This window comes from Pelodiscus sinensis, chromosome 3 (assembly GCF_049634645.1).
Source record: "Pelodiscus sinensis isolate JC-2024 chromosome 3, ASM4963464v1, whole genome shotgun sequence".
Classification (NCBI taxonomy): Eukaryota; Metazoa; Chordata; order Testudines; family Trionychidae; genus Pelodiscus; species Pelodiscus sinensis.
This window is the reverse complement of record NC_134713.1, coordinates 104,222,690-104,241,003: the sequence shown is the minus strand read 5'-3', so window position 1 is coordinate 104,241,003 and position 18,314 is coordinate 104,222,690. Positions and strand designations below refer to the sequence as shown.

The following is an 18,314-nucleotide window of genomic DNA, read 5'->3' as shown; positions in this document are numbered from 1 at the left end:
CTGGTAGATAAGGTTTTGGGGTGCATTTGCTGGCCCCCACTTCTGCATTTATCGTGCTAGAGTGGGGAAGGAGCCATGACAAGGTCTGAATGTCTAATAGTAATTAATGATTTTTCATGCCTCAGTTTTGAAATCCCCCATTTGAGTTCCATTCAAGACATCTACTTTTCAGAGGCAAATGATCAGCACTTTTGTAAAAGTCTCAAGTTGGGGAGGTGAAGGGCGTGGGCTCTGGGAGGGAGATTGGGTGCAGGATGAAGTGTGGTCTGTAGGCTGGGGGAAGGGAGGTATGCTCCTTATCTCGGGTGGCTCCTTAAAGCAACTGGCACCCTCTTGCTGTGGATTCTGGTGGGTGGGCACAAGGAGCCTCTGAATGCTGCAGGCATCACCCTGGCAGCATTCACTGACCACTTTTCCCAGCCAATGGGAGCTGTAGAGTTGGCACTCGGGACGGGGACAGCACATAGAGATCTCCTTGTTCCCCCTCCCCAGGGGCTACAGGAATGTGCTGGCCTTTTCCAGAAGCAGTGCAAAAGTGAGGGCAGGCAGGAAGCCAGCATTAGGCTCTCTGCACTGCTGGCAGTAGTCAGGAGTCCTGGAGCCGCTTAAATCAGCTGGATCCCTGGGCAATTGCTCCCTTTGCTGCACCCCATCATGAGACCTGGAACTGGTTTAGCAACACCCTTGCTAGTCCCTCGCATAGAAGCGCTGCACTAGCGTAACAAGTGATTGTACCAGTGCAGCTTACCTCAGTGACAGGCCAAGTTACATTGCACTGGTACAAGTCACTTCTTGCAGCTAGAGTTTGGCATTGATGCAGCTGCCCCAGAGCAAAAACTACCAGTCTGGACGAGGCTTAGATAGTAACTAATGTAAAAAGGAAGACAAACTGTATGCTGTAAGCATTTTCTAAATAGATTTGTTTCAGAGAGTTTTCCATGTGGAATCAGCAGATCTTTATGTTGTATTTATGTAATCAGGGTTTCATTATTGAAGCAACCTCTTTCTTGGTGACTTTGACTCCCATCCCGCACCATGGATAAGCCTCTGCATTAAGAGAGGCTAAGAAGGTTTACTGCTGTGGTACCTGTGCATGTTTAGACCCAGCAGGCATGGCCTGCCCTTTTTAATGGTTTAGAACAAGCCTTCAGGATCTCTACTGTGCTGCAGCAGCGTGCTTGAAAGCAGCACTTTGTCAATCATTGCCCGGAGAAGCAGTTTTCCAAAGAGCCAGCTCAGCAGAACAAGAGGCACCAGTGTACCAGAAATAGTAGACTCAATTGCAGTAAGACAAATTAAAAACCAGCAAAGACTTTTAAATCTGGGTATGGCAAGAAAGAACAAACCAGATTATAATGAAGACCAAAGAGGAGGAACTGGGGAAAGAAATAGAAAGAAGTCCTCTTCTGCCCTGGCCTCTTCTTAGCTTTTCCTTTTTTCTCAGTACTCCTATTTTCAACAGAAGCAGCACGAAAAGCAAAATAATGAAGACGAGCTTGTACTTCCCTCCCACACACCATTTTTGCCTGGCAAAATGTTGGCAGGTACCACACACAGCCTTTTCCCCATGTCAACCAAGCTGATATGAAATAGCCATGGAAGTTGAGAAGAGACAAAAGAAAAAGTTACTCACCTTGGTGCAGTAACGATGGTTCGTCAAGATGTGTTCCCATGGGTACTCCACTGTAGATGTTGGGTCCCATCCTGGTGCTGCAGTCTGGAGATTGAGTAGTCGTAGTCAGCTGGATCGTGTGTGCGCAGTGCAGTCTTGCGCCATTTGCGCATTTTGTCTCATGCATGATCCGGACCCCACCAGTTCCTCTCAGCCGCTCGATCTGAAAGAGAACTAAGAGAGCAGATTATGGAGTGGGGAGGAGGGCAGGTAGTGAAGCACCCACGGGGACACATCTCGAAGAACCATCATTACTGCACCAAGGACAGTAACTACTACTTCTTTGAGTTGTCCCCGCGGGTGCTCCACTGTAGGTGACTGCAGAGTAGTAGTCATCCAGATTCAAGTACGTGCTCTGTAATCAAGGTTCATTTGGAGCTGAAAGTACCACTGCAGTCACTGAGGAGTCCACCGTTAGCTCGTGCAAAATTGTGTAATGTTTCATGGAAGTGGCATTGGTCAACCATGTGGCCACACGATGTATGTCTTGGAGTAGGACTCCCCTAAGAAACGCTGTGGTTGTTGCTACAGCTCTTGTGGAATGTGCCTTAAGTTGCACTGGCAGAAGCTTTTTGCAGATGGACTAACACATATACAGGTAATACAGGTGGTTATCAGTTTGGCAACACGATGGGAGGAAAGCGGCTCATCTTTAGTGTGGTCTGCTATAGAGACCAACAAATGGTTTGTTTTTCTCCAGTCTTTGGTCCTATCTATGTAAAAGGCAAGTGCATGCCGAACGTCCAACATATGCATTCTGGCTTCCCGGGATGAAGCATGGGGAGCTGGGTAGAATGAATAGAGTATAATTGGTTCATTAAAGTGGAATGTTGAGCATACTTTAGGAATAAAGGCTGGGTGAAGCCTAAGTATCACCTGCTCTTTGGTACAAGTAGTGTAAGGTGGTGCTGACATCATTACCGCTAGCTCACCTACTCTGCAGGCTGAAGTTACAGCCAGGAGAAAAGCCACTTTAACCGTCAGTAACTTAAGAGGCAGAGTGGCCAATAGCTCAAAGGGAGACTGGGTAAGGGTATTGAGTACTAAGTCTAAGCTCCACGCTGTAGGTGGAGGTCTACGTGGTGGATTCAAGTTCGTAAGGCCCTGGATAAATCTTTTTGTCACTGGATGCGCAGACACTGACGTACCCTCTACTGACTGATGGAAAGCTCTACGTGCTGCACCTTGTCGGATGAAACAGAAAGACTGGCACGGCTGAGGTATAAAATGTAGTCAAGTATGCACCGAACAGACGACATTTCGGGAATAACTCCATTAGAAGAGCACCATGATGTGAACCTGCGCCACTTAAACAGGTAGGTCTTGTGAGTAGTGTCTCTCCTGCTATGTAGGAGAACATCCTTTACTTGGTCTGAGCATGCCTGCTCTGCTTGGTTGAACCAATTAGGAACCAGGCAGTTAAGTGCAGAGTGTGTGGCTGCGGGTGGGGAAGATGCCTGTGATCCTGTGTTAACAAGTCCAGCAAGTTGGGCAGGACATATAGCAACCTCAGAAACATCCTGTGGCGGAATGGGAACCATGACTGCCTTGCCCAGGCAAGAGCTATAAGAATGGCTTTGTCTGACATGATTTTTGTCAAGACCTGGGGTATGAGGATGATTGGGGAGGGGGGAAGCATACAGAAGCAGGCTCCCCAGTGTAGGAGGAAGGCATTCCCCAGAGACCCCTGTCCTATACCCACTCTGGAACAGTAGTGGTCGCACTTCGCATTCTGGTGTGTCGCGAAAAGATCTATCCGGGGAAAGCCCCAGTGGCGGAATAGACAGTGTTGGACGGCCGTGCAAATCTCCCATTCATTGTCGGGTGCAAAATACCTGCTCAGAGAGCCTGCCGTGAGGTTGTTCGTGCCAGGTTAGTATGATGCTACTAAGGAGATGTCGTTCTGAATACATCAATTTCACAACTGGACCGCCTCTGTGCAAAGGGACACAGAGCATGCTCCGCCCTGGTGACTGACATAATACATGGTGGCAATGTTGTCGGTAAGTAAACCTATAGTCTTACCTTGAATATGTCTCTGGAAATGTCTTCAGGAGTTGAAAATCACTATGAGTTCTAACAAATTTATGTAGAAGGATAACTCTACTCCCGACCACCTGCCTTGTATTTGCATGGTGCCCATATGGACTCCCCAGCCTATCAGAGATACATCCATTGTTATATGTGTGGCAGGGGAAAACTGGCAAAAAGGCTAAGAGGTTTCTGGGACTGGTCCACCATCGTAGGGAGGCACGCACCTTGATAGAAGGAGAAATCAGCCTGGTGACCAGATGTTTCACGGGGACACACACTGAAGCCAGACAGTGTTGCAGGCAGAGAAGATGTAATCTGGCATGACAGATGACATAAGTCATAGATGCCATATATCCCATTAGCTGGAGGCAAGTGAACTGTAACTGTGGGACTGGTGTCTAGTATGTTAATGAGCTCCTGAATTGCTTGGAACCTCTGAACTGGCAAATAGGCTTGTGCTGTCACTGAATCAATGTGCGCACCTATGAAGTCTAGGGTTTGTGAGGGGATATTTGTGGACTTTTGTTTGTTTATCATTAAGACTAACGTGGCAAAATTGTTTCTTGCAGTCATTGTCATGTGTTGTGTTGTGTTTCTGTAAGGGAATGGCCTTTTATAAGGCAGTCATCCAAATACGGGAAAATGAAGACTCCCTCCCTTCGTAAGTGCACCGCTACTACTGCAAGAGTTTTTGAAAAAACTCTGGGTGCTGCTGACAGTCCGAACAGAAGGACCCGATATTGAAAATGCTCCTTTCCTATTGTAAAGCAGAGAAAATGCCTGTGAGCCGGGTGGATGGTGATATGGAAATAGGCGTCTTGGAGGTCGAGAGCTGCAAACCAATCTCCATTGTCTAGAGCAGGAATTATGGATGCAAGGGTCACCATTTTGAAATGCTGCTTCTTTAAGTACCAATTTAACTTCTGTAGGTCGAGAATAGGTCTCCATCCCCCAGTTTTCTTTTCCGTAAGAAAATAATGGGAATAAAACCCTCTTACCTGAAAGTAGTCCAACATCCTCTCTACTGCTCCGATGTCTAGAAAGCGCTGAACCTGTTGTTTGAACAAAGCCTCGTGAGAGGAGTCCCTGAAAAGGGACAGGATGGGTGGAGTTGTGGGGGGTATGGATGTAAATGGGATGCCAAATCCCAAGACCCAGAGGTCAGAAGTAATGGCGGCCCACTGGCGATAAAATGGTCTGAGATGATGGTGAAGCATGAGTGGTTCTTGATCTTTCCTGGTGATCATGGAGTGTGGTTCAGGGCTCTCGACAAGGAAGTCAAACCTGTTGCTTGTTTGCAGGTGTGGTGGGGGTATGGTTGTTTTGAGGTCACCTCCTTTTTGGGTGCTGTCTAGGTCGCAATTGGTCAAATGTTCGCTGTTTATGCTGCTGCCTATAGTGAACATCATATCGCCTATGGAATAGTTGATAGTGCCTCCTACGGTATGGAGGGGTATATATCCCTAGAGTTCTCAGGGTGGTTCATGTGTCTTTGCCCGAATGAAGAACATCATCTGTCTTTTCTGCAAATAGTTTTACTTTGTCGAATGGGAGGTCCTCCAATTTAATATGTAATTCTTTGGGGACTCACGCAGAGCAAAGCCAGGACGACCTTCTCATAGCTATGGCAGTAGCCACTGCTCGGGTAGATGTGTCCGCTACATCTAGGGCAATCTGCAGTCCTGTTCTGGACGATGCATAGCCTTCTTGCACTATTGCCTTCAGAACTGGTTTCTTTGCCTTGGGAAGGTGGTCCATAAGCGCGGTCAGTTTTGAATAGTTGTCAAAATCATGATTAAACAACAATGCTGCATAATTTGCAGTTTGTAACAATAGGGTGGCTGAGGAATAGACCTTCCTACCAAAGAGGTCAAGTCTCTTATTGTCCTTACCCGACGCTGTTGTTCTATACTGGGGAGCCTTCGCCCTTTGCTGTACAGCATCTACCACCAACAAATTTGGCTGAGGATGGTTGAAAAGGAAGTCCAAGCCCTTTGAGGGGACGAAGTACTTTTTGTCCATTCTTTTGTTTGTCGGAGGTATGCATGTGAGAGTTTGCCAAATCTCCTCTGCTACTTCCATGATGGCCTCATCGGTTGGAAGCCCCACTTTGGATTTTTGCGTGGGCTGCAAGTTCTTCAGGAGATGATGTCTCTTCTCCTGCACTTCAACCAGATGAACCTCTTGAGAGGACACCACCCTTTTAAAGAGTTCCTGAAACTGCTTGACATCATCTGGTGACATCATCTGGTGGGGAAATGGCCCCTGGTATTACTGCTTCATCGGGTGAGGAGGATGACCATTGTTCTGGCGAATTACTGGGGTGCTGTTCTTCCATGTCTGACAACTGAGTCTCCTCTGGGTGTGGTGACTGTTGCACCTGAGGAGGAGAAGTAGGAGGTGGAGGAGACTCGGTTTATTGAGGCGTGACAAATCGCAAAAGTGATGCTCAACTAGCAGATCAGCAATAGCGGGGGGGGGGCTCTCCTGGAGCAGCAATAATGAGCCGTGTGGTCCCTATGGTAGTAATAGTATCTGCCAGGAGGGGACTGTAAGAGGTACTGTAATGCCTACCATGCTCAGGTAAATGAGAATAATACACTGAGCTCCTGCAGGAAAGGGGAGGTGACACGGACATGTGCCTGGAATGATATTGATACTCCAGATAAGGTCATAATCTATGAGGCACTGGCAGCCTAGATCACCTGTCATATATATAATGCTCTTGGTGCCGATGGTAGTGATGGAGCTCCGGTGCTCTTGGCACCAACAGGGGAACCTTAGAGATGGTGACATAGGCGTCACACTTCTACACTTGTCTGATTTTTCTGGCACGTTGTTTGGACAAATGGGTTCATCGGTTGTTACCGGTGCCAGTTCAAACTGTGGCACTAATGGTCTGGGCTGCAGTGCCAATGGCGCAGATGTAGAGGTAGGCACCGATGCGGACTGCTTCAGGGCTGCAGTCGGCGGTGTGGACTGCTCCGGTGCTGGCGAGGTCAGCTTCGGTGCTGGGTGTGTTGGTGTGGGTGTCAGTGAGTCGCTTGGGACTGATATATCACCTGATGCCAACGGTGCTATAACTGCCAATTTTTTGTGGCTTGAATTTGGCCTATAGGAAGGCAGTACCAGAGGTGCCTGGTTTGCTCCCTGTGCTCATTCTGCTACTGGGGCCGGCAGTAATGATCGTGCTGGTGACACCCTTTTCTTTCTTGCGGGGGCTGTCCCTGGAGAGGACGCCCTCCGCTTCTGAGGAGATGCCACGTCTGAAGGAGGTAGTGACTCGGCTTGCGCAGGGTGAAGAGGCTTATCGAATAATATCATTCAGAGGTGCATCTCCCTGTCGCGCCACACTCTGGCCATGAGTTTAGTGCAATGGGAGCATTTCTGCAGTACATGGCCCTCGCCAAGGCACCTGATGCATGAAGAATGGCCGTTGGAGGCCGACATCACGTCTCAGCAGTGATTACATTTCTTGAAGCTGGGGGAGCCAGGCATGTTCAAATTACTGTTGTCTTTGGCTTTCTTCCCCTTTGGGGAAGGGGTTTAAACCATAATTATACACAGTCTGAGAGAAAAACTGTGGGTTTTTTGTTTTTGTAACTAGAACAAGGAGAATGACTATGACCAACAATTAACTAATTCTAACTAATACTACTATTTAACTAACTATTTATAACTGTTCTAGGTTCTGACGAGGAGAACGCAGAGCTGAGAGGAACTGGTGGGGGCCGGATCACGCATGAGACAAGACGTGCGAATGGCGCGAGACTGCACCACGCACGTGCGATCCAGCTGACTATGGCTACTCAAAATCTCCGGATTGCAGCACCAGGACGGGACCCGACACCTACAGTGGAGCACCCACGGGGACCACTTGAAGAAGTGACCACTTCACTTCTGCTTTTAGGAGTCAGAGCAGCTAATGGAGCTTTCCTTCTATTACAGCAAATCTCACTTCACATATTCATTTGCTAATAATATTCAGTGGCATTGTAGTTTGTTGATCCCAGGATATTAGAAAGACAATGTGGGTACGGTAATGTCTTTCACTGGACCAACTTCTGGTTGGCAAGACAGACATGCTTTCAGGCTTACAAAGAGATCTTCTTCAGAGCTGAGAAACTTAGATCTGGCCTACACTATAGAGTATAGACCTATATTGGTATCACTACTTCTCTTCTCCCAACTACATAGCTACCTTCTCTTCTGGAGGTGGATTAACTACAGTGGCATGAGATCTCACTCGTGGGTTTAGAGCCGTGGTCACCAACAGGTCGATCGCAATCAACGGGTCGATCGTGAGGCCTCAACCAGTCGATCGCGAGGCGTCCTGTCTGCCCCATCCCCATTTCCCTCCCACCCCCGAGAAGCCCCACTACCTACCTCAAGTGAAAAATGGAGATAGTGTCGGCTTCCCGTGAATGGACAGAAGTCCCGCAGCTTAGCGCTACTTCTGGCGATTCCTGAAGTAGCGCTAGCTGCTCTGCCGGGTGTACTGCAGGAGGGAGCATTGGCTCCCTGCACCACACAGGAGGGGTGACTCAGCCCCGGGGGAGGCACGCGCGGAGTTTCCCTGCACCGGGGGGGTTGGCCCCCTGGGCAGGCACATGCACGAGGCTTCCCTGTGCCGGGGAGGAGGGGTGTCAGCCATGGGGCAGGCGCGCACTGGTTTCCCTCTGGTGGTGGTGGTGGGGGGGAATCCTGGGAGGAGGCAGATGCAGGAGACTCTGCCTCCACTGGCATCCCACTCCCCACTCCCCAAACCCCACTCCCCAGCCACAGAACTCTGTCCTCACTCCCCTGTCCCCAGCTACAGAACACTGTCCCTGCTCCCCGCCCCACTCCCTGAACGCTGTCCCCACTCCCCTGTTCCCAGCTACAGAACTCTGTCCCTATTCCTGTCCCCACTGACACCCTGTCCCCAGCTGCAGAAACCTGTCCCCACTGGCACGGTCCCCTGCTGCAGAACCCTGTCCTCTGCCCTCCCAGCACCCTGTTCCCTCTTCCCTGCCCCGCACCGCAGAACTCTGTCCCCACAAAATGTATAATTATAAAAGCTTCATTTTAGATTTAAATAGCAGGAATAAAAAACAGACCATTTATTTCATAACTATAAACACGTGATTTTAATTTTGTACATTGCATAATTTAAAAATAAACTGTTTATCAGAGTGTGTAAGTAAGGGCTGGAGATAGCAAGTGATGGACAGGAAGAGAATAGAGAGGGCGGGGCTTCAAGGAAGGAGTGGGGTGGTAGATCTTCGCCTGTTCTGAGATTTAAAAAGTGTTCTTGAGTGTAAAAAGGTTGGAGACCACTGGTTTAGAGTGTCTTCATTAAAGAGCTTCAGCAGTGCAGCTGCATCCATACAGTTGTGCAGATACGGTGCTTTAAGTATAGGATTGCCTTAAATCAGCATGTCACAGCTAAGTATAAGGGGGATTGTCCATCATAGGTATTTAACACACATTTCAAGAACCCATCTAAGATGAAGCACCCATATAACACCTCTCCAGTCATGGGGGAGGGAAAGAGGGAGGAAAAAAAAGCTGAGACTGGGTAAGTTACTCATTATAATAAACCATAAATCCAGTCTCTGTTCAGTCTATGATTTTTCATGTCTACCAAAATTAAACATTTAAGATCTCAGGTGCTGTATAGATTTCCTTTGAGGATGAGAACTGATAGGTGAGATATAGCATGATCACTTCGTGAAAAACGTTCAACCAGAGAGGATAGGTTTGTAGTTTTTTAGGGTGAGTTCATTCAAGAGCACATTGCGTATCTGGTTTCTCTCAGATTATTTTGTGGCATGTAGTGAACTGGATGAAATACACCACATGTAATAAGCATGTGTAGGATGAATGATCTTGAAGGGCGTGTTCGTGGTGGAAGGTGTTGATCATCAGAGTGGAGGGGATACAGTCACTCTGTGTAGACTTGTCTCAGCAGCACAAGTTGATTCAATAAAATACATCACTCAATCCACTTTGACTTCACTAAGAATAAGAACGAGCATCTTGCAGTCTAACCTGCAAATGTCAGTTCACAACTTCCAAAACCTCCTCTAATGACACCTCAGTCTGGGACAATTTCTCTGATTTGTCAGTTAAAAAGAATGGCTCAGGTTGGGAAATCTCCCCAATATCCTCAGCTGTGAATACTGAAGCAAAGAATTCATTTATCTTCTCTGCAATGACTTTATCTTTGAGGGCTCCTTTAGCATCTCAATTGTCCAAAGGCCCCACTGGTTGTTTAGCTGGCTTCCTGCTTCTGATGTACTTAAAAAACATTTTGCTATTACTTTTTGAGTTTTTAGCTAGCTGTTCTTCAAACTCCTTTTTGGCTTTTCTTACTATGTTTTTACATTTAATTTGACAAAGTTTACACTCCTTTCTATTTTCCTCACTAGGATTTGACTTCCACGTTTTAAAAGATGTATTTTTTTCCTGTCACTGCTTCTTTTCCCCTTTCATTGATAAGGTTAAGCAATAAGAAACAAGAGACTGCATTTGTCTATACAATCTCTTGCTCTAGTTTAGCTTGTAACCTGATTGAAGAAAATGGATTCCTTGGTAGAGAGCATTTATGAAAAATAAATGAAGACTCAGACTGAACTGATTTTTTCCCCACTAAAGTTGGAGTAAGCTGTAAAGTAAATGAGAGTTGAGATCACTCAGTCAGGATCAGACGCTTAGGCTGTGTCTAGACTACATGCCTCTGTCATCAGAGGCATGTAGATTAGACACATAGGCAAAGGCAAATGAAGCCGCGATTTAAATGATCGCGGCTTCATTTAAATTTACATGGCTGCTGCGCTGAGCCGACAAACAGCTGATCAGCTGTTTGTCCGCTCAGCACGCTAGTCTGGACGCTCCCCTGCCGACATCAAAGTCCTTTGTCGGCAGCCCCGTTATTCCTCGTGGGATGAGGTTTACCGGGGCTGCCGACAAAGGGCTTTGATGTCGGCAGGGGAGCGTCCAGACTAGTGCGCTGAGCGGACAAACAGCTGATCAGCTCTTTGTCGGCTCAGCGCGGCAGCCATGTAAATTTAAATGAAGCCGCGATCATTTAAATCGCGGCTTCATTTGCCTTTGCCTATGTGTCTAATCTACATGCCTCTGACGACAGAGGCATGTAGTCTAGACACAGCCTTAGTGTAGGTCTGGAAGGTTTAGATCCTTGTCTTGATTCAAAACAGCCATTGACATAAACTTTATTTCTTTAGGACCTGATCCTCTCCTATGGAAGTCGATTGAAGTTTTTAGCACCGAGTACAGTGTAAGCTGGGTTGGGCTATTGCTTGATAAGTTGTATCAGGAACATTTCATATATAGTTTAATTTCCACCCCTTCCCAAACCAAAACCAGACAAACCAAAATTAGGGATATTCATCTAGTCATCTCCTGACTGGATGAGGAGTATTCCTCACTGAGTTGTCCCATGACTGATCCCATTTGTAACTGACTTCCAAAATGCTTCTATATTACAAAAAAAAAAGTTGTACTTCCTCCCTCTTGCATCAAAGATTTACTCTTTATGGTTCAATATGCTCACTGGTTATAAGATTTACACCATCTAATAGACGACATTTTATTTAGTATAGAATCAATAAAGCATGCTTTGGATAGAATCTATAAGGAAAGGGCAATGCAATTGCTATAGTCAGCCTCAGGTTTATGAATAAGTAGAAAGAGAATATTCTGGAGATGGATAATTATTCTGGATAGATGTTCCAAGACTGTAAAAACAACAAAAATTAAAACTGACTTATGGAAGCTTGAAACTCAACATGAAATTTGGAAGGCTTATTTCTTCCTACACATTTTAAAGAGATTTTATGCAGCTTGCTTAGGTTTATGTTGGAGGGAAAGTGGAGATATAGCTCTTGTGGTCCCACCTGAAAAAATCCATCTGCTACACCATGATGAAGTAATAGAGACCCAGAATGATTTCCTTTGATCCCCCGCCATGGTGACGCTATACATGATTCACAGATTTGATGGTACTCCCTTCGACATTTCAGATTCTCTTGTTAGCTGGGAAATATGTGATTGTTAGGGGACCCAAGACTATTATTCTTCCAAGCATTAGAGTGTGACAACCATTTATTAGAATGAAAAGACTAAACCTGAGTGTTTAGTGGGAGAAGATTAGAAATGTATAATACATAGCCTGCTTTCCTAGAGCATGAAAACAGTTCTTGTCAGAAAATTGTTTTTAATACAGATTTACTGATTAAAGAGGAGATAGCAGTGTGGCAAGTCAGCAATCATGGAGTTCTTCAATGTTCAGGCCTATTACAGGGCATTCAAGCAGCTCCACTATCCAGCCTTCTTTCGGTTCCTGGTGTCAGTGACACACTCCAGCTATGCGAGGCAGAAAACTCTCCTATAATAAAGCCTCAACTGTCCCAGGAGGCAGTGAAAAACTGGTTGCATCTGCAGTACCCTCACCAAAGTGAGGTGGAAAATTTCTCTTAACTTTTATTTCTGTGATCAGGGTACTCACCTGGGATGTGGGAACCCCTAGATTAAGTCCCACCTCCTCCTGACAGAGATAAGGGATTTTAACTGAAGTTTGCTACCTCTCAGATGTGTGTGCTAATCACTGAACTATGGGATATTCTGTTGTGCGTCTCCTTCAATTTCTTCTGTTGAAGCTGGAGAAACATCTGAAGCGGGATGTTGGGGCTCCCACACACTGTGTGACGGCTTTGACCATCATGCTACAGAATCACTAACACTTGCGTTCTCTCTCTCTCTCTCTCTCTCTCTCTCTCTCTCTCTCTTTAGCCCAAATAATAAATTATTCATCCAGAGTACAATATCACCAACAGAAGAAACAGAGTTCCCCATAGCCCAGTGGTTAGTGTGTTTGCCTCAGAGGCAGCAGATTCTTGTTCAAATGTCTTCTCCCCTTTAGGTGCAGGGAGCACTTGAACTGGGGAGTCTCCCACATCCTAGCTGCAGGTGCGATGTCTAAGGGGACATGCAGGCCATATGCCCCCCAAATGCTATGGGCAGGCTAGTGGGGCCAGAGGGCTGGCAGCAAGGGTCTGTGAGCCTCCCCACACTTACTGGTTGTAGCGGCTGGGAAAGCAAGGGAGGGTGGCCCCAGCTGCCTTGTTCTCCCAGCTGCGCTGCTGGGGGAAGGAGGCAAACCACCCTGCACTCCCCAGTATGAGTGGAGTGACCTGGTAGGGGGAGCAAACAGCTAGGGCCACATTGCTCCACTTCCCCCACCATTGCTGGTGAGTGCAGGGTATGAGGCAGACTCCTGCTCCCGGTGCTGGCCCTCTGGGCCACCTTGGTTAGGGAAAGAGGCAGGGTGGGACAGTGGCAGAGGAAAGGTTGTGGAGGAAAGGCCTCGGGTGAAGGAGGTTGTCCTGGTGCTTCCCTGGGAGGGGAAGGAGGGTCACATAGCTGGTGGCCCTTTGGACTCCTCCCCCCCAACCAGTGGCCTCTGCCTAGCTAAGTACTCTAGCCACTGGGCTAATAGTTATGAGGGAGTGTATCATGCCCCAAGGGTGTTATTTCAGAAAAATGTGCGGGGTGGGTGAAGTTGTCAGCATCTAGAACGTTCTGTCCAAAGAGCATCACAAATGATAAAATCTAGACAGCTGTTATTTTTTAATGACCACATCCAAAAATCAGGGGATAGAAGATAATGGAGCATACAGACCCATGGAAGTCTAGGGCCTGGCAACTGCCTCCAAACGCCATAGCAAATGATGGCCCTATCCTCCATTTTGTGTAAGCTTGCCTATATAGGGGTCTGGTCTGGTAGGTACATAGGCACTGCCTTCCCAAACTGCCAGCCTGACCCCACCCATAATCTGCCCCCAGAACATCCTCGCCCATACTCCTGGCTGGGGAGGCTGGAACCTCGCAGCTTCCACCCTCCCCCGGGCTCGGGACACTGCGCTGTGTGCACACTCCCCTCATCTCTCTGCTCCTCCCCGGTGCTCCGGGAGGCTGGGGAGTGCTCAGCACGCTGCCCCACTTCTCTGCCTCTCCCTGGTGCTCCAGGGAGGCTGGGATGCACTTGGTGTGCTGCCCTGTCTCCTCCACAGGGGGTACATGCTCAGCACTGTGCCCTGCTTGCTCCCCCTTCCAATGGGAGGCAGTGCCTCAGCAGAGGGGGCGGGGCTGGAGGTGGAGCTGGGGGTCTGCCTTCCCCAGCCCCAGCTGCACCAACCGCCCATGGGTAGGTGGCCTCTGAACACAAAAACAGGCTTTGCATGTGACTTTAGGCAACTGAATGCGTATCTTCCCCTACTTTGTGAATTGCTCTGCTGCTTGGGCATGAGGTAGGTGTCTGGATGCCTAGAGAGACACAATAGGGCACATGACATTGTCCAGAAACAGGCTCAAATTTTGAACTTCTATTTTCACATTTGTTCAAAGTCTGAAGTAAACTGACTTTTTTACCTTTAATAACACCAACTTGCTATCACTCCTATTAAATGAAACATTTATGGTGGGCGCTCACACAGAAAGTGGCTTTCTTACCTCCCACGTAATATACACTTAAGCACAGGATCTAAGAGCAGTATTCTCTTTGATAAATGGAACCTGGCCACATTTTAAACAGAGACAGTCAACGCTAACAGCTAGCATCTAATTTGATGACATAGTTCTGCAAACAAACCTCTCAGAATACTTGCATTTCTTTATCCTGCTCTCAAGTTGCCAGCAGGTTTTATCCACTTACTGTATTTCAATCCACACTCATTACCAGATAATTACATACAATTTATATTCCCCACAGCTAACCTTCTCTCTATTATATCAGCTGCCTTGCTTAATTCATGGATGTTTGTTCTAGTCTTAGACTATATTACTTTTTTCCCTTAAATCAATCTGATATGCTGTGGTGCATTTGGGACAAGTGCCTGTTCTTTCATATCCTCCTCTGATTTGGTTTTAAATAAAATACATCCTGCTAGTTACAAAAGTAGTTTTGGTGGATAACCCCTAAAGGAAGCATCATGGTTATTTACAAGAAGTCATCTGTGGGAAATTTCAATATTTAATAAAAATTAAATTCATGCAGCACAGTTAGAATGGGAATTATATGTTCTGCTTCCTAGTACATGTTCTTGGTGACTGAGGGTATGTCTACACTACAGAGTTTTGTTAGAAAAACAGCCATTTTTCCGACAAAACTTGAGGAACGTCCATACTGCAATTGTGTTCTTCCACAGGAAAATCAAAAGAACAGAGGGGTTTTTCCAGCATTGGTAATCCTCATTCTACAAGGAAGAAGCCTTTTTGCAAAAGAGGGGAAGAGGGAGTTCTTTCGGAAGACGAGGAAAGAGGAAAAAGCACAGGTGCTTATTTCACATAGAAATAGTCAAGTGAAACTTTGCATCTTCTCTAGCTCTCAAATTATTCTAATAATCTTAGTACAAACCAATAACTCAGACATTGGCCTTATGATGTGTCTCGGCTGAATTTTGAGTTAGTCTAGGCCATATTTTGTACAAAACATGTTCAAGACAGGGTGTGCAGGGTGGGATTTATGGTTTAGGGTGGAAGACTGGCTGAACTTTGTTCTGAATTGTTGGGTTCTGTCAAAGACAAATGGTGTGAAATAGAGGGCATTATTAAATTAAGAACTCAATCAAAAATTTGACTCTCTGTATTCCTTGTAAACTGAAACTACCTAGTTTCACACAGTTTCTGTTGGTTTCTGCTGGTTTCCTTAGTAGAACTTGGTTCAAAATCACTTAAGGAGCCTGGTGCTGAGGACAATGGGAGCCTTTCCATTGACTTCAACAGGGCTTTTTAAGATGTCACTATTATGACAATGAAAAGATGCTCTCCTTACATCACCACAATGGGAGCCTATTCCTCTGTCACCTCTGGCGCAATGTTGATAATGGATGGCTACATTTCTCTCTTCTAGGCTACACAAAAGATGATGCAGGTGTGTAAGGCAATGAAGAAAAAAATGCACTAAATGATGAGATCCAAAGGTCATGTTGGGATGTCTGATGGAGGAGCTACCACCATTAGGTGTTAAAGCATCATAGAATATTTCCTGTGTAACACTATTTCAAAGTTAAATTTGACTAAATTCAATTATTTTACTATTTCCCTCTAAATTCATAAAGCTCCCAGTATCTTTTCATTACTGGCCACTGCTCTGATTGCAAATTTATGCTTGAGTCCATGCTTTTCCAGAGCACAGCTATTCTCAATCATTTATATGGTGAAAAAATTTTCTGACCATCCAGCCTGCCCAATCAGGCAAAATAGCTTCTGATAACTGCTGACAAAAAGGTCACTTTGCTAGGATGTTGTTATTCTGCCTCCACTTCAGATCTTGATTTTTAACTTAACACTAAAAGAAGTCACTTCATGAACCCCAGGCCTTCAAGCTTGCCAAGCTGCCTTTAGAATATTTGGAATAGTATAGTTTGAAGAGGGTCACTGAGAATCTTTACATGTACTGAAAATATAAATTTGCTTTTATTTTGATAGGCACCACAGGAAAGATCCTGCACATTTATCTCTTTCTCCTCTTGTGTCTTACTGTGTGTCAAGTAAAAAATTAAACTGTATTTTAGATTTTCAATAAAGTGATAGCCCATCACATGAAAATAAAGTGTTGTGAATAAAGCCCAGGTTATTAAAATGATCTCATGGTATTTTTCTCAAATCAAGAATATTAGCTCCACTACCTTAAGCCAGATTTCAAAATCAGGTTATTGCAGTTTGCCTACCTAAGTTTCCCACTGATTTTTAATAGGAGTTAGCTTTCACTTCCTGTCCCAAACTGTCGTTTAATAAAGATACTGCTAAATAGTTACTATTTTTTTCTTGGTGGTAGCACTTTGAAATGGGTATGAAGCAAACTGTTTATATCCTGTCACTTCAGCCTTGCTCTAATGGAACCTTAATTTAGAATGGCAGAAAAAGCAAAGCTATAAACTTCTGACAATCTTGTCTTAAACAGTAACCTTGAACATCTCTTTGCAGCTATGAGACTGAGTGGTTGGGGAGAGGAGGAGGAAAAATTGATGGCAAAATTATTATTAATGATATAGTAGCACCTAAACAATTAGAGTTCTATTATGGTAAGAGCTATACCTAGTGGCTACGTCTACACTGGCCCCTTTTCCGGAAGGGGCATGTAAATTTCACCAGTCGTAGTAGGGAAATGCGTGGGGGATTTAAATATCCCCCGCGGCATTTAAATAAAAATGTCCGCCGCTTTTTTCCGGCTTTTAAAAAAGCCGGAAAAGAGCGTCTACACTGGCCCCGATCCTCCGGAAAAAGTGCCCTTTTCCGGAGGATCTTATTCCGGAGGGCACTTTTTCCGGAGGATCGGGGCCAGTGTAGACGCTCTTTTCCGGCTTTTTTAAAAGCCGGAAAAAAGCGGCGGACATTTTTATTTAAATGCCGCGGGGGATATTTAAATCCCCCGCGCATTTCCCTACTACGACTCATGAAATTTACATGCCCCTTCCGGAAAAGGGGCCAGTGTAGACGTAGCCAGTCTGTGTCCTCAAGAGAGTCCACTCTGAGCAAAGCATGGTAGAAAAGAATTATTTTCCTGTTTTGGAGGCCGTTAGAGACTTTAAGTGTTTTACCAAGAGCACCAAAGAAGTACTTGGACAACCTGAGAACTGATTTCCTGACTCCATGCCTAGTGTGTCAACAACAAGTCCTGTTCTTCCTTTCTAATTGAATCTAACAGAGCCAAGAATACTGGAATACATGTAGCTGTTTTGTTTTAAATTGCACCATTTTGGGTCTCAAAATAAGGGGAATTACAAAATCTCTAAGCTCCATTAGAATTAATTTGTGTCTTTGTAAAATGATTCAAGCAGCTTCTTGCAATCTTCTCACACTTAGGACATTACCAAAAAATCATGACACTCTAAGAGTACTCTCCAATCACTGAAGGTTTCTAAATTGAAACTCTCTTTTAAGGCAGAGTAAAGTGAAATACAGTTTCTCTTTTTTGCAGCCACAAAGTCTTTTCCTCCCTCTGATTGTAGCAAATTCCAAAGGGACTGTAGAAAAGCTGTTTCCAAACTCTTACAAAATAAATTCATTGGCACATCATTCAAAATTAAGACTTGTAGGAGCATTCTCTCCTTAATATACACACTCACCTTTGCATTCTCTTCTTAGTATAGACTATCATGTTCCATAGCAGGGAAACCAGTCAATATAATCACCACTGCCTGTGATGGGGGAACAGAGGTGAGTCCTGTTTGTAGCCAGTTCTACTTAACTCTTGCGTCCTAGCCCCAACCTAATAAGGACCAGCTGTGAACAGAAAGGGAGTATGGTGTAACTTCCCTTTGAAAAGGGAACCAAGAGAGGTTATATTTACAAACTTTATAGTTACACTGAGCCAAATCAGGGATTTGCCATGTGTAAGAGGGAACCAGAATAGAACAAACCAGGATCATTTTGTCATTGAAATGTGCAAAGAGGTAATATAACAAATCAACTGTGCTGCTATTTTAAAGGCAAGGAAGGAAAAAGTAGGGTTTTTTTAAAGTGCTCTCAGAGTTCAGAGATGGGGGAAATGATCTTCCAAGCTCTCTCCACATGAGACACCACTCATAGGAGTGCAGTTGTT

The 18,314-nt window shown here is 45.5% G+C and overlaps 1 long non-coding RNA gene across 1 annotated transcript in view; it reads right to left on the bottom strand.

Moving 5' to 3' along the window:
* Positions 1 to 17,934, bottom strand: part of LOC142827637 (uncharacterized) — a 29,165-nt gene extending 11,231 nt beyond the window's left edge. Inside the window, exons 1-2 of the long non-coding RNA XR_012902336.1 lie at positions 17,839 to 17,934; positions 1,634 to 1,846 (exon numbers count right to left, since the gene is read on the bottom strand). This is a non-coding gene — a long non-coding RNA (uncharacterized LOC142827637). The remainder of the gene's footprint in view (positions 1 to 1,633; positions 1,847 to 17,838) is intronic.
* Positions 17,935 to 18,314: the final 380 nt, after the last annotated feature.